The sequence below is a fragment of the Octopus sinensis genome, linkage group LG10, assembly GCF_006345805.1.
Source record: "Octopus sinensis linkage group LG10, ASM634580v1, whole genome shotgun sequence".
Taxonomy (NCBI): domain Eukaryota; kingdom Metazoa; phylum Mollusca; class Cephalopoda; order Octopoda; family Octopodidae; genus Octopus; species Octopus sinensis.
The window spans coordinates 31,656,378-31,673,877 of record NC_043006.1 but is presented as its reverse complement, the minus strand read 5'-3'; the positions used below and the strand labels follow the sequence as shown (position 1 = coordinate 31,673,877).

Sequence of the window (17,500 nt, the reverse complement as noted above, 5' to 3'; positions counted from 1 at the left end):
ATACATATTCTGTGTGGGTTTGTGTGTTTGTGTTTTTGTGTTTGTGTTTATGTCAATTCAAAGCAACGACTTTGTAAACAAATAAAATGTAAGGAATTCAAAGAACTGTGACTTTTAAAAACAAGATATTTTATGTGACGGCGATGCTGTCCCCATGTATTGCCACCTCGAAATTGCATGGCATTTCAATTCCTTACTTGTATTCTTTTTTTCCTTTTTCCTTTTCTCAGTGAATAATAGACTCGAAAGGGCAGTTAAAATTCTTGTAGCCAGTGAGATGTTTAGTGGTGATGGTGGTGGTAGTGATTGTCATATTTTGTTATGATCGGTAAGAAAAGGACCATGCAGATCATGCAGAAGACTCCTGCATGATTGCCTGTGGTCTTAGAAAAAAAAACAGCTTTTCCTGTGAAAAATGTCTTAAAATAGAGAAGGGTCAGTACGTAATTTTCTCGTAGATATTCCACAAAAGGCGATTCTTAAGGAAAAACAAAAGAAATAATATCAATTACAAAAGATTTGTTAGTCAATGTGTTAACCCATTGCCTGCCATGAGCCCCATTTGAGGACCTGTTAAAAACAGTCTCACTGCGGATTGCTCGTTGTATTTAAAGTGAATTGCTTAGGTACATTGCATTTGCAGAGGTGTGTTTAACAATATTTAGTAGTTTAAAGTTTGTCATTATTATCTCTGGCTAATTCTAGAGGACATTTTATGTCATAAATTGCAATTTTTGAACTACAAAAATATTGACTGTTTTGAAAACTTTTTTTTTTTTTGGCATTTCTCATTTATATCATTCCTTGATATTTCATACACATTCGCACTTGATACTATAGTTTCAAACAAACTAAAATGTTTATTATTGCAACTGAATAGAAAAGGAGAAAGATGCTTTTTTACAGTGATCCCCATTTGGGCCTTTTTGAAAAAATTATCATAATTTCCAAAATGAAGCAAATTTAAATACTATATAATATTTTAATTCTTAAGACACTTGGAAAAGCCAGAAAATATGAAAAACAAAAATTTGGCAGTTAATGGGTTACTGACATTAAAGAAAAGAAGTATCACTGACGCTTCGGACAGTTAATCGTGCGTCAAGAAAATAACCCTGATTTTTTATTTTTCCCAGAACGAGATAATGACACAAGCTATCTTAGTGTTGAACAACACTATCTATTGACAATTCTGTACTCACAACTTTGTACTTCATTATATATTTTTTAACAATACGTAATACTGATCGGCTGAAAGCATAGACGAAATGGCGAGGTGATTAGATATCGGATTACAAATTAACCGATAGAAATTGTGAATTTGTATCACATTGTAGTTATTGTCTGTTGTGGCCTCACGGAAACTGAATAATTCATTTAATTGTAACAATATTGATCTATATTCACTTACATTCTAGAGAATAGGAATTAAGAAGAGGTGACCCGAAAGCATTCTCTAATTTCACTAGCAGTGTAAGTGAAGCGAAAGATCGATACTAACTCGGTAGAGACTCCTTGCTATGTAAACTATCATTGACTCGGTGGAGCATTGGTCACAATAGTATTGATCTCATAAAGATAACATCTTAATAGTTGTATATTCTTAGGTGAGCTGTAAATGAACGGCTTTCTTTAAAGAAGTTATCGCAGGTGTCCCTTCTTTTCATTCGGTGGGGCAGTTACGATGTGATTTAGTCAATATCTTATTAAGTTTCAAATGGTTGTTGAATGGGATTTTGTGAAAAATCACGTCTTCTGCGAAAGCGTTTGCAGCACCAATGGAGTAATGAATGTTTCAACCATCGATTGAACCCGCGTCGCTTTCTCAGTTTGTGGTCATCTTATCTATTTCTATAAGACCTTTCATTTCCCTAGGAGTAGATATATAGCATTAATAAACTGTGACTATTAACGGAATAGTCCTAGAGTCAAAGGATCGGACTACAAGTCAATGTGTCATCATTGTGAGCCAATATATGACATTGATTAATCAGCCGAAATTACTACGATGATCCGGTTCTTGACTGAAGACTGAGGGGTTCGAATGTCCTGTCCATGTTTATTGTATCGTCTTCTATGAGTTATACGTTCTTGTCCATGTTGTATTTTTCTACATACCTTAATATATATATATATATATATATATATATATATATTCAGTGTCATACACATGCAGAGATTCCTACATTCGTCGTTCAGGCAATATCTTAGTTAAAAAATGGTGTGTTGGCACAGTACGTCGTTTATTGTTTTTCATTGGTCAATGCCGAATCAAATAGGAATTCAGAGAATTTTATTTAAACATTATCACATCACAAAACTTAACTTTGACCTTCTTTTTCGATTTAACACTAGATTTCAACCAAGGTCAGCTCTATTCCTACAGAAAATCAAACGAGGACCTTGTATACCGCAGAGAAAATTTCACTCCGGCTGTAGCCATATATCTTGCAGCTTAAAGGACATCTGTTAAAGATGTTTTTGTTTAAAGGACATCTTTACCATAGCTTCCTCCTACCACTAACAGTCCATTAACAAGAAGCGTTTTTCAGCGAGAAGTGAATGGGCCAGGATCTCTTTTCCGCATACACATTATAGAAGCGCCAGGAAGATGAAGGTCATTTGGTTCAATTCAACATAATATATAACTTTAAGCACGTATACAGTTAGAATCTCTGTCTCTACTAATGCAGCATTTTCCAACACTACGAAAGAATAACCGATTCTTCTACACGCACAGCATTAATATCAACTGTTCCTGCTTGAAAACTTCTAAAATCACCCCCCACACCACACCAAAAACATAGCTAGACCGCCTCTATCCAACGGCAAACTTGCAGCTTCAGGTATCCCTCATCCTGCCCACTTAGAAGATCTTAGTTTTACAAAGCATCTAAAACACGTTCAGGCGATATTGAATAGGCATCTATGGAACCCGTTGCAAAAATCGTCTTCACTCATTCACATTAAATACTTATTGCTTTGGGCCTGCCATTTATTCTATCGGTATCTTTTTGACGAACCGATAGTTTACGGAGACATGAGTACACCAACACACACACACACCACACACACACACACGTACATATATATATATATATAATAAATTAATAAATAAAATAAAACATATGCATGTACGTACCTACCTCTACATGCATATATGGGTACAGGACACCTAAAAAACGTCGAACACAATGAGAAACGAAAACATAAACACAAAACCAAGGAACTGAACATTTTTCTTAAACAACGAAAAAATAGAGTACAGGACAAATAACACAAGGAAAATTCCCCTTCTTCAGTAGCCATGGTTTCATCTACTCTGCGTTTCGAAGGTGAAGGCGAGACGCATCTTCGATTGAAACTTTCCTTCTCGCGAAAAGCAAATTAAATAAAAGTTGAGATCTTTTTGCGGAGGGGTAAAAATGGTAACAAAAGCAGGACAGTAACGACAGTACAAAATATAAACAGTAAAAGACAGGACAAGGAGAATAACAAGACAAGAAGGGCTGTTAAGGTACATATATGCTTAATTATGTATATATATCTCTCTCACACTCTGACTGTCCACCACACACACACACTCACAACACACACAACACACACACACACCACACACACACACACGTACATATATATATATATATAATAAATTAATAATAAAATAAAACATATGCATGTACGTACCTACCTCTACATGCATATATGGGTACAGGACACTAAAAACGTCGAACACAATGAGAAACGAAAACATAAACACAAAACCAAGGAACTGAACATTTTTCTTAAACAACGAAAAAATAGAGTACAGGACAAATAACACAAGGAAAATTCCCCTTCTTCAGTAGCCATGGTTTCATCTACTCTGCGTTTCGAAGGTGAAGGCGAGACGCATCTTCGATTGAAACTTTCCTTCTCGCGAAAAGCAAATTAAATAAAAGTTGAGATCTTTTTGCGGAGGGGTAAAAATGGTAACAAAAGCAGGACAGTAACGACAGTACAAAATATAAACAGTAAAAGACAGGACAAGGAGAATAACAAGACAAGAAGGGCTGTTAAGGTACATATATGCTTAATTTGTATATATATCTATCTCTCTCACACTCTGACTGTCCACACACCACACACACTCACACACACCACACACACACACCACACACACACCACACATATATATATAATATATATATGTATGTAGTATATATATTATAATATATAATATATATTATATATATATATATTATATATATATAATATAATATATATATATATCTATATATATATATATACGCACATTTTTCATACATATGCAAGTATATGTACATATGTTAGTACGTATATATGTGTGTGAATATAAAATCACTAAATTGTGTCTATATATGCACAAATGTAATTATCTACGCTTGTTTCAAAGCACGTTTTGTGGTTTTCATTATTGTGTATACATTATTTGCGTATATATAAAAACTAATGATATACGATATATATATGAGATATACGAGATATATGTCTTCGCCTTTGCACGTTTATCTTTGTGTGTGTGTGTTGTGTGTGAGTGTTTGCGTTGTACGTCCAAAGTATATACTTACACATAGGGCGCTATTGGCACACAATTTCACTCTTCACTTCAGCATATCAAGTTTATCTGTAAAAGGTGATAACAACAAACTGAAGGCAGAACAAAATAAGCCCAACAGGAAATGCCCCCTTTCGCTTCCTTCGCCAACAGAATGGCAATTGTCTTCAAGAGCGTTTCATTTTCAATGATAGCAGCCTTCTTCTCCAGCGTTGTTGTTTTTTTTTTAATTTTAATTATTTTTTTAATGGAAATGAATAACGATGATGATGATGATGATGACGATGGAAATAGTGATGATGACGGTGATGATAACGGCGTTGGCAATGATGATGATGATGGTGAGCATGATGATGGTGATGACGATGCTGCTGCTGATGATGATGGTGGTGGTGATGATGATGGTGATGATGAAGATGATGAGGATAGTAATGAATATAGTGATGAATAAAATGGTAGTGGTGGTGGTGATGATGAGATGATGATGATGAGGAGGAGGAGGAGGAGGAGGAAGAGAGGAGGAGCATAAGAGTGATGATGATGTGGCAGCGACAACGATCATGATGACGATGAGGGTGACGACGATGCTATAGCTGCAATTGATGATGAGTTGCTGGCAATGCTGGTGATGGTGATGATGGTGGTGGCGATTACGATGACGATGATAATGATGATGATGAAGGTGATGATGATATGAGATAAGGAAAGGGTTGTGTGTGTAAATATATTTTCTGTGTCAGGGCAGTTATCCTTTTAAAAATCCAAGTTACAGAAGAACCGAAATGAGAATGGAGATGAGGAAAGGAAGAGAGAGAGAGAGAGAGAGAGAGAGAGAGAGAGAGAGAGAGAGAGAGAGAGAGAGAGAGAGAGAGAGAGAGAGAGAGAGAGAACGAGAGAGGGTGAAGAGAAAGAACGAGAGAGGAACTGGTAGAGAAAGAGGGAGAGAGAGAATGTGTGAGGAAATATGCGTGTGAGAAAGAGATATGGATGTATTGATAGAACTTTATACAAAGCTTGACAGATAGGCAAACAGACAGAAAGATAGATAGATAGATAGATAGATAGATAGATAGATAGATAGATAGATATAGATAGATAGATAGATAGATAGATAGATAGATAGATAGATGTCACCCTGAATATCTCCGAGAACTACGTTAAGGGTACATGTGTATGTAGAGTGCTCAGCCACTTGCACGTTAATTTCACGAGCAGGCCATTGACTGGAGCAATTGCAAGACCCGTCGTCGTAACCGACGGAGTACCAGTTAACAATCTCACTAGGATGATCTGAATGTACACGAGAACAAGTTGACATGTCCTTGGATGGGTTACGGAACCTTTTAAAGATGTGCATGACTGATTCATCACAATCATTGAAGCTTATACGTTTGATAATACTATAGTAAATTTCTTTAAAGCACCAAGAAGACCTGGAAGACAAGATTATATTTGTAAGCTTCAATCTCTCTGAAACATCTCCAGGGGCATTTCATGTGATAATTTGATATGCTTAAGTTGGCTACTTATAAAAGTAAATTTAGGAATAAGTAGTGTGAGAGGTGTTCGCCATATTTTCTTCATAAATGAAATAAACTTTGTAGTCAGCCGTTCAATATTGTTCTATGGTTTAGCATGACATTAAGGTATCCTTGATTATTTAATTTTAATTATACTATACCGCAATTTGTGAATAATAATAACGTTGTTGTTTACAGGATTTGGAACGGCCGATTCCAGGCTCATTGCATTTCTGACGTTTACAATAAAAAGGAAGCGTTAGTAATTAATGTCAAAGGACTGATTTCGAAGGGCTTTCGGTACTGCCATTGTTGATATACATCACTAATAGACACACACACGCACATATACAATCGATTTAGCCACTGTTTTTGTCGATCAAATTCTACTCACAACCCTAGGCTATGGTGGAAGATAAAGAGGACAGCTAATCTAACATAATTGCTCAGGGTGCTGCACAACCAGAACAAACTTGGAAACCCAATCGCTGCGAAAATAATCTTCTTTATATCAATCATAGTTGTGCATTTGAAAGATGCCAGAGAGAATATATGGCGGAGAAAATAAAATCAGAAGCAAATAATCCTGTATTCTATATATATATATATATATATATATATATATAGTAGAAATATGTTACAAAAAGAAAATATAAAATACACGTTGAAATGTAAGGGTAAAATATGAAAAATCAACGAAAATGCACATTGCAAATAAAAAAAGGCTACTTATGACAGGTAACGACAGATATATACGTTTAGAGAATAGCTTCGCGTAAACCATGGTCCGTTTTGTTATCTTACTTTATTATCATCTTATAATCATCTCATAATAATGACTTTTATGACTCGTATTACTACCTCAGTCAATCTAAATGTATATATTTATCGTTACCTGTCATAAATAGCCTTTTTTTATTTGCAATGTGCATTTTCGTGATTTTTCATATATATATATATATATATATATATATATATATATATATATATATATATATATATGAACAATAAAAAATTAATATTTTGTCAGAATAACAAGGCGGCGAGCTGGCAAAATCGTTAGCGCGCCAGGCAAAATGCTTAGTGGTATTTTGTCGTCTGTTCGTTCTAAGTTCAAATACCACTGCCATCGGTTTTGCATTTTATCCTTTCGGGGTTGAGGACTGACTGCCGCTCTCCCCTGAATTTGTTGGCTTTGTACCAATATTATTGTCAGAATAACAAATTAGCAGCTATCAGTCATGTATCATTCCTGTGTCTTGGAGTCGACATGTCAAAACTCTCCTGTTTTTTCTTTCTCTCTGTGTTGTGCTGTATGCTTACAGATATCCAGGCTTCAGTCTTGGAGTCGATAAAATAAGTACCAGTTCATCACTGGGGTTCGATGTAATAACCTTGTTCCTACCCACAAATTGCTGGTCTTGTGCACAAAATATGAAACAAATATGTAAACTCACTCGGCAGGAGACATCAAAACAGCATTCGTGATACGTGGAAAATCATCGTTATTCAGCGCATTCATAGGATTAGCTATAATTCTTATAATAGAGATATCAAATGTCACTTCTGAAGACGTTTCAAGCTTATTCTGCGAAACAACTATCAGGAAATAAACTGCAAAATATAACAAGGAAACGAAACTGCTTCATAATCGCAATCAGCCAGAAGACGTTCTTGGAAAATGAGGAATAAGAGTAGCAGTCTGCTCAAGGTCACTAAAACCTGCTAGAAATAGCTGTTAAATCTCTCCTCTCTCTCTCTCTCTCTCTATGTGAGAATATGCCTCTATGTTAAAATGGAGACGGTCATATTGGGATAATGCAATCGTCTGCAGAGCACAATGTGAGAAAGGGCGGAATGGTGAAGATTAGGGACGTCATTCTTTGATCATAAGGACTGCTTGGGACTAAATGACATCAACAACACCGACCACCACCACCAACAACAACAACTGTCACGACAACGACGGCGACGGCATGACGAAAAGGTAATGAAAAGCGAATAAAAAACATAGTTTCAAGGAAGTTTGACACTTTAAATACTAATTTTCATTCATACACTTACTTAGCGTGTGTATAATTGCGTGTGTGTAGAAGTATGTATGTAAGAGTGTGTGTGTGTGTGTGTGTGTGTGTGTGTGTGTAAGTGTGTGTAAGTGTGTATGTGTGTTTGAATGTAACTGATATTGATTGTTGTTGATGGGAGTGGAATTGTTTAGATTATTGTTATTCTGTGTGGAACACCCTTTCCTCCCCTTCTCTCCCTCTCTCTCTCTCATTTTTTCTCTCTCTCCCCTTATTTACAAACACGCATGTAAGGATATAAGTATGCGTGCGTGTGTGTGTATGTATATGTGTATATACATACATACACACATACATACATACATACATACAACATACATACATATATATAATATATATATATATTATATATATACATATATATTATATATATATAATATATATATACATACATAATATATATATATATATAATATATTATATATATATATATATATTATCTATATATATATACATACATACTACATACATACATACTACATACATACATACATACATACATACATACATACATATATATATATACATATATATACATATATATGCATACATGTATACATACATATATATATACATATATATATACATATATATATATACATACACATATATACATAGACATATTTCTATGTATGTATGTATGTATGTATATGTATGTATTTATGTATGTATGTATGTATGTATGTATGTATGTATGTATGTGTATGTATGAAAGTGTGTGTGTGTGTGTGTGTAGGCCCCTAACTACGGATACGCTGGCAGACAATGAAATTAAGTTTAGACTAACAAAGGAAATTACTTGCCGTTTTTTAATGACGTGCAATCACTCTCTGTCCTGCCACTTCTGGTAGTAATGGCAGTGATGATAGTGGTGGGGATGGTGGTGGTGGTGATGGTGATGGTGATGGTGGTGGTGGTGGTGGTGGTGGGAATGGTGGTAGTGATAGTGATGGTGATGGTGGGGCCGGATAGTGGTGGTGGTAGTGGTATTGGATTAAGCGGAGTCGCTCATGTTGGGCATACACTGGTGGTGGTGGTGGTGTTAGTGTTGGGTGGAGAAGTAGAGATAATGGCAGTGTCATTGGTGGTGGTCACCATAGTAGTGGCGCTTGCAGTAGTAGTGTTATAAGTAGTGGCAGTGTTGGTGTTAGTAAAGACAGTGGTGTTGTGAGCAGCAATGGTGGCTATGCTTGTGATGTTAATGGTGATAACGACATTGGCAGCTCTTATGGTTGTGTTGGTGCTGTTTTCTGATGGTTTGAGCCGTGGTGGCTGGTAGAAATATTAAGATTAGAAACGGCAATTAAAGGTGAAGCGATTGTTCATTTACAGAAAAGGATAATGTCGGTGTGGTTAAATGCCGTTTTGTAAGAGGGGCTATGAAAGACAACGGAAGACTATGCGATAAGCTATAGGAACATTTCTTCATTTTAATTAATTTTTTCTTATATTTTTTATGATAGGTTTCGTTAGAATTTCTTCTTCTCTAGGCACAAGGCCCGAAATGTTTGGTGGTGGTGGTGGTGGTGGGGAAGTCGATTAGATCGACTACATTAAGGGTACACGTGTCTATGGAGCGCTCAGCTACTTGCACATTAATTTCACGAGCAGGCCATTGACTGGAGCAGTTGCAAGACCCGTCGTCGTAACCGACGGAGTACCAGTTAACAATCTCGCTAGGATGATCTGAATGTACACGAGAACAGGTTGACATGTCCTTGGATGGGTTACGAGACCTTTTAAAGATGCGCATGATTGATTCATCACAATAATTGAAGCTTATATGTTTGATAATAATATTGTAAATTTCTTTAAAGCACCAAGAAGACGCAACTGGTACTTAATTCATCAACCCTGAAAGGATGAAAGGCAAAGTGGTATTCTAAGAAAACTTCAAGGTTTTGTTAGAATACCACAATGTGAGAGTTAAGCAAAATAGACTGGTAGACAGAGAGCGAGAAAGAAAGATAAATAATAATGTCCCTTAGAACCTAATTATTATTCCATTGAAACCCATAAACTAAAGGAAACTCTATAAAGCCAAGATTAACTTCAATACACTGCAGTCCAACGATGGCTTACCTGGCCGAAACTTAGAAGTCACTACCGATAATATTCTTCAGTTCTATATTTATGAGTTGAGGAACTGTGTACATTATTTACATTTGACGGATATTTGTCTTCATCTTGTTTGTTATTCACACAACGTTTCGGCTGATTTACTCTCCAGCCTTCATAAACGACAAACAAGATGAGGACAAATATCCGTCAAATGTAAATAATGATAATATTCTTGTTTAAGAATAGATATATAGATAGATAGATAAATGGATAGATATAAGTGAATATTGATGTCTTGTTTAACCATCGGTCAAATCTCACTGAGGTGGTGACTGGAGTTTGTCTACTGATCGATGAGGTGTGATTCACAGTTCAATTCCTGTCATCACAGCATGAATGCGAGTTGCAGATGAAGCCTCCACGTTGTCAATCAATCTGTTAGAAATAGCAGCAAAAGCTTTGGAATCTCACCATTTTAGAAGGACACCTTAGATAATTTGCTCTGGGTTCTGAGCATAAAGAAAACAGTCTGGATAGCCACAGCTGGAATGCTTCTTACTACAAAGTCTGTTCTGTGAAGATTGATCTGAGACTAATGTGAACATTCAAATGTGCCGAACGAATGGGAGAGAATTGCTCATTATATTGTGTTGAGTCAAAAGTTTTGTAATATTTTGGTAACTTATAAGCTTTATTTGCCAAATTACAACAAAAGCAGCCCAGCATCGAAAGCAGAGGCCATCGTGTTGCAGCGTCTGAAGCCACCTTTCTACCAATCATTTGATCCAATACTGACACCAGTTCTTGCCTTTCGAGGCAAAAAAAAACTCCTTCACTGATTTCTGTTGTGTCTGGGGAGAGTCATTCTCTTTTTGTGCCTTATAATTTAATACACGCACCGGTAAAATTTCCACTTATTTCTTATTTTTATTTTCCTAAAATTTTCGTTGCGCCTTGCAACCTTTTGAATAGTCGTTGACTGTGTCCGTTATTCAAGTTGTAGATTCAACAACTATTGAAAATGTTGCAAGATGCAACGAAAATTTTAGAAAAATAAATAAATGAGTGAAAAATTTTACCGGTGCGTGTGTTAAATTATAAGACACTAAAGGAGAATGACTCTCCCCATACACAACAGAATAAGCTTCAATACACGAACTCACATAAAGAATCTTGCAAATCAAATCCTTTCTTGGTTGGTGAAGCGTCGCGAGCGAAAGAGGAATTCCTCAACATTGAATGCCAGGCTCTTTTATTGTAACAACGGATAGAGCAAATAACTCACCAAAATATTGCAAAACTTTTGACACGACATACTATGTTGTAGAATATTTGGTTTGTTGATACCGAATTTTTATATCACGAAACTATAGCAAAACTTATTTTAATACATAAAGGGTGAATAGTTATCAAAGAATGATGAAAAAAATCAAGATATTTTTGATTTTTAATTTATGTTTTCGTTAGAATCTTGCTGCCAATCTGGCAGCCAATCAAGTAAACGCTTAAACTCCAATTAGAATGAAAACGTATGTACACGCATACATACATACATACATACATACATACATACATACATACATACATACATACATACATACATACGTACATACATACATACAAGCTTATATACATAACACAGACTCCTATTCAAGCATTTCCTAATCTATTTGTGTGTGGTGTGTGTGTGTGTGCGCGCGCATGTGCATAGAGAGGGAAAGAATGAAAGAGAAAGAGAATGAGAAAGAGAAAGAGAGAAAGAGTAAGAAACAAAGAGAGAGAGAGGGGAGAGAGAGAGAGAGAGAGAGAGAGAGAGAGAGAAATCTTCCACGCCCCAAACATGTCTTGTTGTCAGTTGTTACCAAGATGTAATAATCTGCCAAATCTAAAAAATCTTAATAATTTGCTTCATCTTAATTGGTTTTATTTAATGAACTGATTAGTGCCTCACTCTTTCATTAAAGTTTTTTTTTACATATGCATATTTATTCTTTTATTTAGTTGTTGTTATTGTTATTATTATCATTATTATTATTATTGTTGTTGTTGTTAGGACGCCGGGCGAAATGCTTAGCCGTATTTCGTCTGCCGTTACGTTCTGAGTTCAAATTCCGCCGAGGTCGACTTTGCCCTTCATCCTTTCGGGGTCGATAAATTAAGTACCAGTTACGCACTGGGGTCGATGTAATCGACTTAATCCGTTTGTTTGTTCTTGTTTGTCCCCTCTGTGTTTAGCCCCTTGTGGATAGTAAAGAAATAGGTATTTTGTCTATTGAAAGTTCTGAGTTCAAATTCCGCCAAAGTCGACTTTCATTCTTTCGGGTCGATAAATTAAGTACTACTCAAGTACTGGGGTCGATGTGGTCGATTGTCTCCCTCCCCACAAAAATCCAGTCTTTGTGCCTATAGTAGAAAGGATTATTATTATTATTATTATTATTATTATTATTATTAATATTATTTCTTCGTAACACATTGTAGGTAAAAATGTACCGGAGTCTTTAGTCATTTGTCAAGTCACTTTCCTTAAGATGTGCGCTGTGCCCAATAAAGCTGCTTTTCGCAAGACATCAATCTTGCACGGGATTTCCAATTGCCTTAAGAAGTTTAAAAGTTTCAATAGGATTGAGCCCAACGCCCCGATTACCACTGCTATCACTTTTACATTACCCTCTCGCATTCCATACAGCCTTGCCATTTCCACTTTCAATTCGGAGTACTTGGTGATTTTTGCAACCTCTTTACTCACAACATTCATGTCATTTGGTATTGCTACATCAGTGATCTGACAGTATTTGTCTCTCTTATTCAATATGACAATATCCGGCCTACGGTGTTCGATTACACGATCCGTATGAAAATCGTAGTTCCAGAGTATCGTTACTTTTCCATTCTCCTGCATAACTTTACTTGGTATATGCTCATACCAGTTCCCTGTTACTTCATATTGGTATTTACGGCACAAGAGCCCATGAAGATACACACACACTTTATCGTGGCGGCGCTTGTATTCTTTTTGTGCAAGGCTCTCACATCCACTTACCAAGTAGGTTTCATTTTCCACACTCTTTCCACAGAGTCTGTATTTGTGGGTGTCAGAAGTTATATAGATGTTATACTTCATTGAATTGATAGCGAGTGCCTGGTCTTGTACAGCAATGATCAGACTTTCGGTGGTACGCTTCAAATCACCTCGTTCAAGCTATGCCCAATTCTTCTTCTTCTTCTTCTTCTTCTTCTTCTTCTTCTTCTTCTTCTTCTTCTTCTTCTTCTTCTTCTTCTTCTTCTTCTTCTTCTTCTTCTTCTTCTTCTTCTTCTTCTTCTTCAATAAAATAAGTACCAGTTGAATACTGGTCAATGTAAAATTTCAGGCCTTGTGACTATATTAGAAAGAATCAACATTAGTAAATTACTATTTTAAAATCTTACAACGAGAGATATTCAGCAACAGTACTTTGGAGTAAAGATTTTTTTCCAACATCACATGGCAGTCCTGGTTTAGGACGAATGTTGCTGTAATTTAACCCCAGGAGACATCGTCTTCAGCTGGCTATATTTCACGATCTTTGTCCTTATATTTTCGAACAAGGGAATCTAGCACCCCACTCAGTAATTGTCTTATTTATAGATCAGTGACTAGTCGTCACTTTGAAAACAATATATTTCGAAGGGGAATTTGGCAGCACCACCTCTAGCCAAACTATTATTCTGTGCTGATGAAGGGAAATAACCCGGAAATCGCGATACACAGATATTGTTTTTTTTTTAGCTGAGTTAGGGTGCTGGATTCCCTTGTTCGAAAATATAAGGACACAGATCGTGTCGTATAGCCAGCTGGAGACGATATCTCCTGGGGCTAAATTACAGCGTCCGATTCCATGGCAAACCATAGAATATCTTTTGATTGCTAATTTCTCGTTTAAGTTCGCAGGTTCTATACACGATTGCAGTTTCAGTCAAACTGACGGGTTTCCAGGCCAAGATTCATAAAAATGTAATTCGTTCTGCAAAATGGGAAGAAATCTAAAGACAAAGAATTCTTTCATACTTTGCATTTCATTCTCTATAACCATTCTGCTATCCAATGATAGTGGAATTTCTGCTCTTTTCAAGGTTTCAGGATTTCACCGTGACCCTGGCAGGTGGCAGAATGTGATGCCTTGTCAAAGAGCAACCCATGATTTTGTCAGGGACTGCTTCTTGAGTATTTGCAGCTAACCTATATAGCTGCAGGCCATTCCCCCCCATCCTCAAACTGAGCACCTGATGGATGGTCGTTTTCATCCTCATCCACGGCTAATACTCACTCCTAAACACACCCAGACGCCTCTGTATGCTTCGTGAATTTATGGACCTGCATTTAGAATGCTCCTCCCCACAACGCAAACCTAGGCATGGTGTTGTATGTAAGAATAACAAGTACCCAAATACGCAAGGCTTGCCTATCCACGCTAATCCTGTTCTCTGAGGTGTTTACAGTAAGACATCGGACGCCCTTACAGTTCTGCCAGTTTCATCGCCTTGGTCTCGTTCTTTATGGCCCTCGATCGGGGGAAAAGTACAGATGACTCCGGCGGAATCTGGATTCAAAGAGCAAAAGAATGATCAAATACCACTAGGTATCCAACGTTCTAACAACTCTGCCATTACTTTACAGCTTGAGGCTGAGAGAGAGAGAGAGAGGGTGGAATGTGAGAGAGAGGGAGGACAGAGAATGGCAGAGGGAAAGAGTAGGAGGGAGATTGGAAAAGGGAGAGAGAGAGAGGGAGAGAGAAATCGAGAGGCAGGGAGAAAAAGGAAGGTGCATTTAAACATCAAACACACACGCCCACGCACTCACCCCTCCTCACCACAGGAATCCGATAGATAAAGATAAATGCAAACAAATTATCAAATTATTCATAATCGTTGATTAGATAGACTGTACTGTTGTGATGTGGATGAATAGATTAGTAGCAAAACAAGCCTAGAATTGTCCTTTGCATAGGCACAAAGCTCAGGTTTTCCTACCCACCCCCAACACCAAGGAAATTAAGTTTCAGAGATTAATTCTTAATTTTTCTCAAATTATCTCCCTTTTTTCTTTATTAATTATTTAACAATTGTTACTTTGTTTTATTTTCTTTTTCTCTAAGGAAGGAATTTCTAACTTTTTTTTTGCGCATGGCAGTCAGTACCTCGTCCTTTAACTTTCTTCTCTCTCTTTCTCCACCCCCCTCTCTCTCTCTCTCACATGCACACGAAGGGAGAGAAACGAAGTAATAACGAAAGAAAGAAAAAAAGATATAGACATAAAGCGAGGGAAGGGAAAGAAAATGGAGAATTCATACATACACATACATATATACATACCACATACATACATATATTGCATATATATTACATATAAATTATATATATATATATATATATATATTATATATATATTATATATATATATATGTATATATGTATTCATACCAGACATGCACCCACACACACACCACACACACTCATGTATAGAGAGACAAAGAGAGAGAGAGAGAGAGAGAGAAAGAGTGAGTGTGCGTGAGAGAGAAAGAAAGTGAGAGAGAGAGAGAGAAAGAAAGAAAGAAAATGTGTGTGAGAGAGAGAGAGAGAGAGAGAGACAGAGAGAGAGAGAGAGAGACAGAGAGAGAGAAAGAAAGTGTGTGTGAGAGAGAGAGAAAGAGAGAATGAGTGTGTGCGTGAGAGAGAGAGAGAGAGAGAGCGAGAGAGATGGTGTTGGTGGTGGTGGGAAAGAAATCGAAAGGTGCCGGGGAGGTGGGGTTTGATAGATAAAGATCTACAGAAGAAAACTCTTAACGTTACTCATTAATTTTATCAGATGTAACACAAGTTCTGGTTCGTTTATCAACCTCCTCATCGTTTCATTATTGCCAGGGAGTGGGCCGCCCTGCATCCTGCTTTATGGCGCTAATTCATTCAATAAACTCAGGTGCAGCTTCTTCCAAACCCTAATATCCAAAGGACTGGCATAAACACCACAACTTCACACTTTGCTCACATTTCGAATAAATTTCAAACTTGATAATTTTAAGAATATTAATAAAATTTCTGAAGAAAAGGAAGAGAGTACTTTTTGATAGACTCTGAATGAAAGCAAAATATTTGAAGGTCATGGCTGGATTGTCTTTTATTATATGTCTGTTTAATCTACTCAGATCTGGGGAACAACAACATCAACAATAACAACAGCAGCAACAATGACAACAACAACAACAACACCAACAACTCTGGTTTCTCCTCACCCCTACCGGATAAACCTTTCGCCTTTAACAACAACACCACCACCACCAACGACAACAACAACAACAACAAAAACAGCAGCAAAAACAGCAGCAGCAGCAACAGCAGCTGCTGCTATGGCTAGTTGGAGCGAACAAGGGAATTTCTGTACAGTCACTTGATTTGCTGGAAACAACAGCCAAATTCCCTAAAGCACAAATTTCTTTCTTAAAAGAAGAATATTAAAAAGATGCCATCTCCTCTGAGGTTACATCATTTCAATGTCAGTCCAGGGGCGGTTTGGGTCAAATTGTCTAATCCCCGCCAGACCATCAGCGGTAATGCTAAGACTGGTTTTACTCCTGCTCGTCGTTGGATAGTAGGGATCTACATGTAGTCATCGGATTCTGGAGCCAGACGTATACTGGATTTGAAAGAACAAATTCAGCGTCAAAAGCTAAAGGTTTATTGCCCCAGATAGGTTTTACAGCGCCAGTATTTCGATGTACCCGTGCATTATTGCTAGATAGATGGCGAACTGCCGGTTTAAACGCTGACAACCGGATCATGGCATCAATTGTACGGGATTATGTATTGTCAGTAACAGCTAGAGCGATAACCGGCCCAGAACTTGTAGTATATCGGATAAAAATCAATTCGCACCGAATGAGCGAAAGTGTTTTTTGAGCCTTAGGACTCACAAGACCGCTTAACCGACTTCCATGGCATATAAGTGACCAAGATCAAAGCATCTAACCCCGCCTGAACGGGAGGGCGGTCCGCTGCAGGGTACAAGACCAGCAGTTTTGAGGGGAGATGGTCAGTCAATTTCATGGATGCGAGTATTTGATCGGAACTTTATTTTACAACCACGAAGGGATGAAAATCAAATAAATAGCTGGAAGAAATGCTGCTAATCATTTTGTCCGGCATGATAACAATTGTGCCATTTCACCGCCTTGTTATAAACGATAGGTACACCATAAAATCTGAAGATTGAAAATACGGGAGGC

The 17,500-nt window shown here is 37.0% G+C and overlaps 1 long non-coding RNA gene across 1 annotated transcript in view; it reads left to right on the top strand.

Annotated features, from left to right (window-relative positions):
* LOC118765004 overlaps window positions 1-11,010 on the top strand; it is a 12,331-nt gene extending 1,321 nt beyond the window's left edge. Inside the window, exons 2-4 of the long non-coding RNA XR_005000850.1 lie at window positions 4,503-4,508; window positions 4,557-4,563; window positions 10,897-11,010. This is a non-coding gene — a long non-coding RNA (uncharacterized LOC118765004). The remainder of the gene's footprint in view (window positions 1-4,502; window positions 4,509-4,556; window positions 4,564-10,896) is intronic.
* Window positions 11,011-17,500: the final 6,490 nt, after the last annotated feature.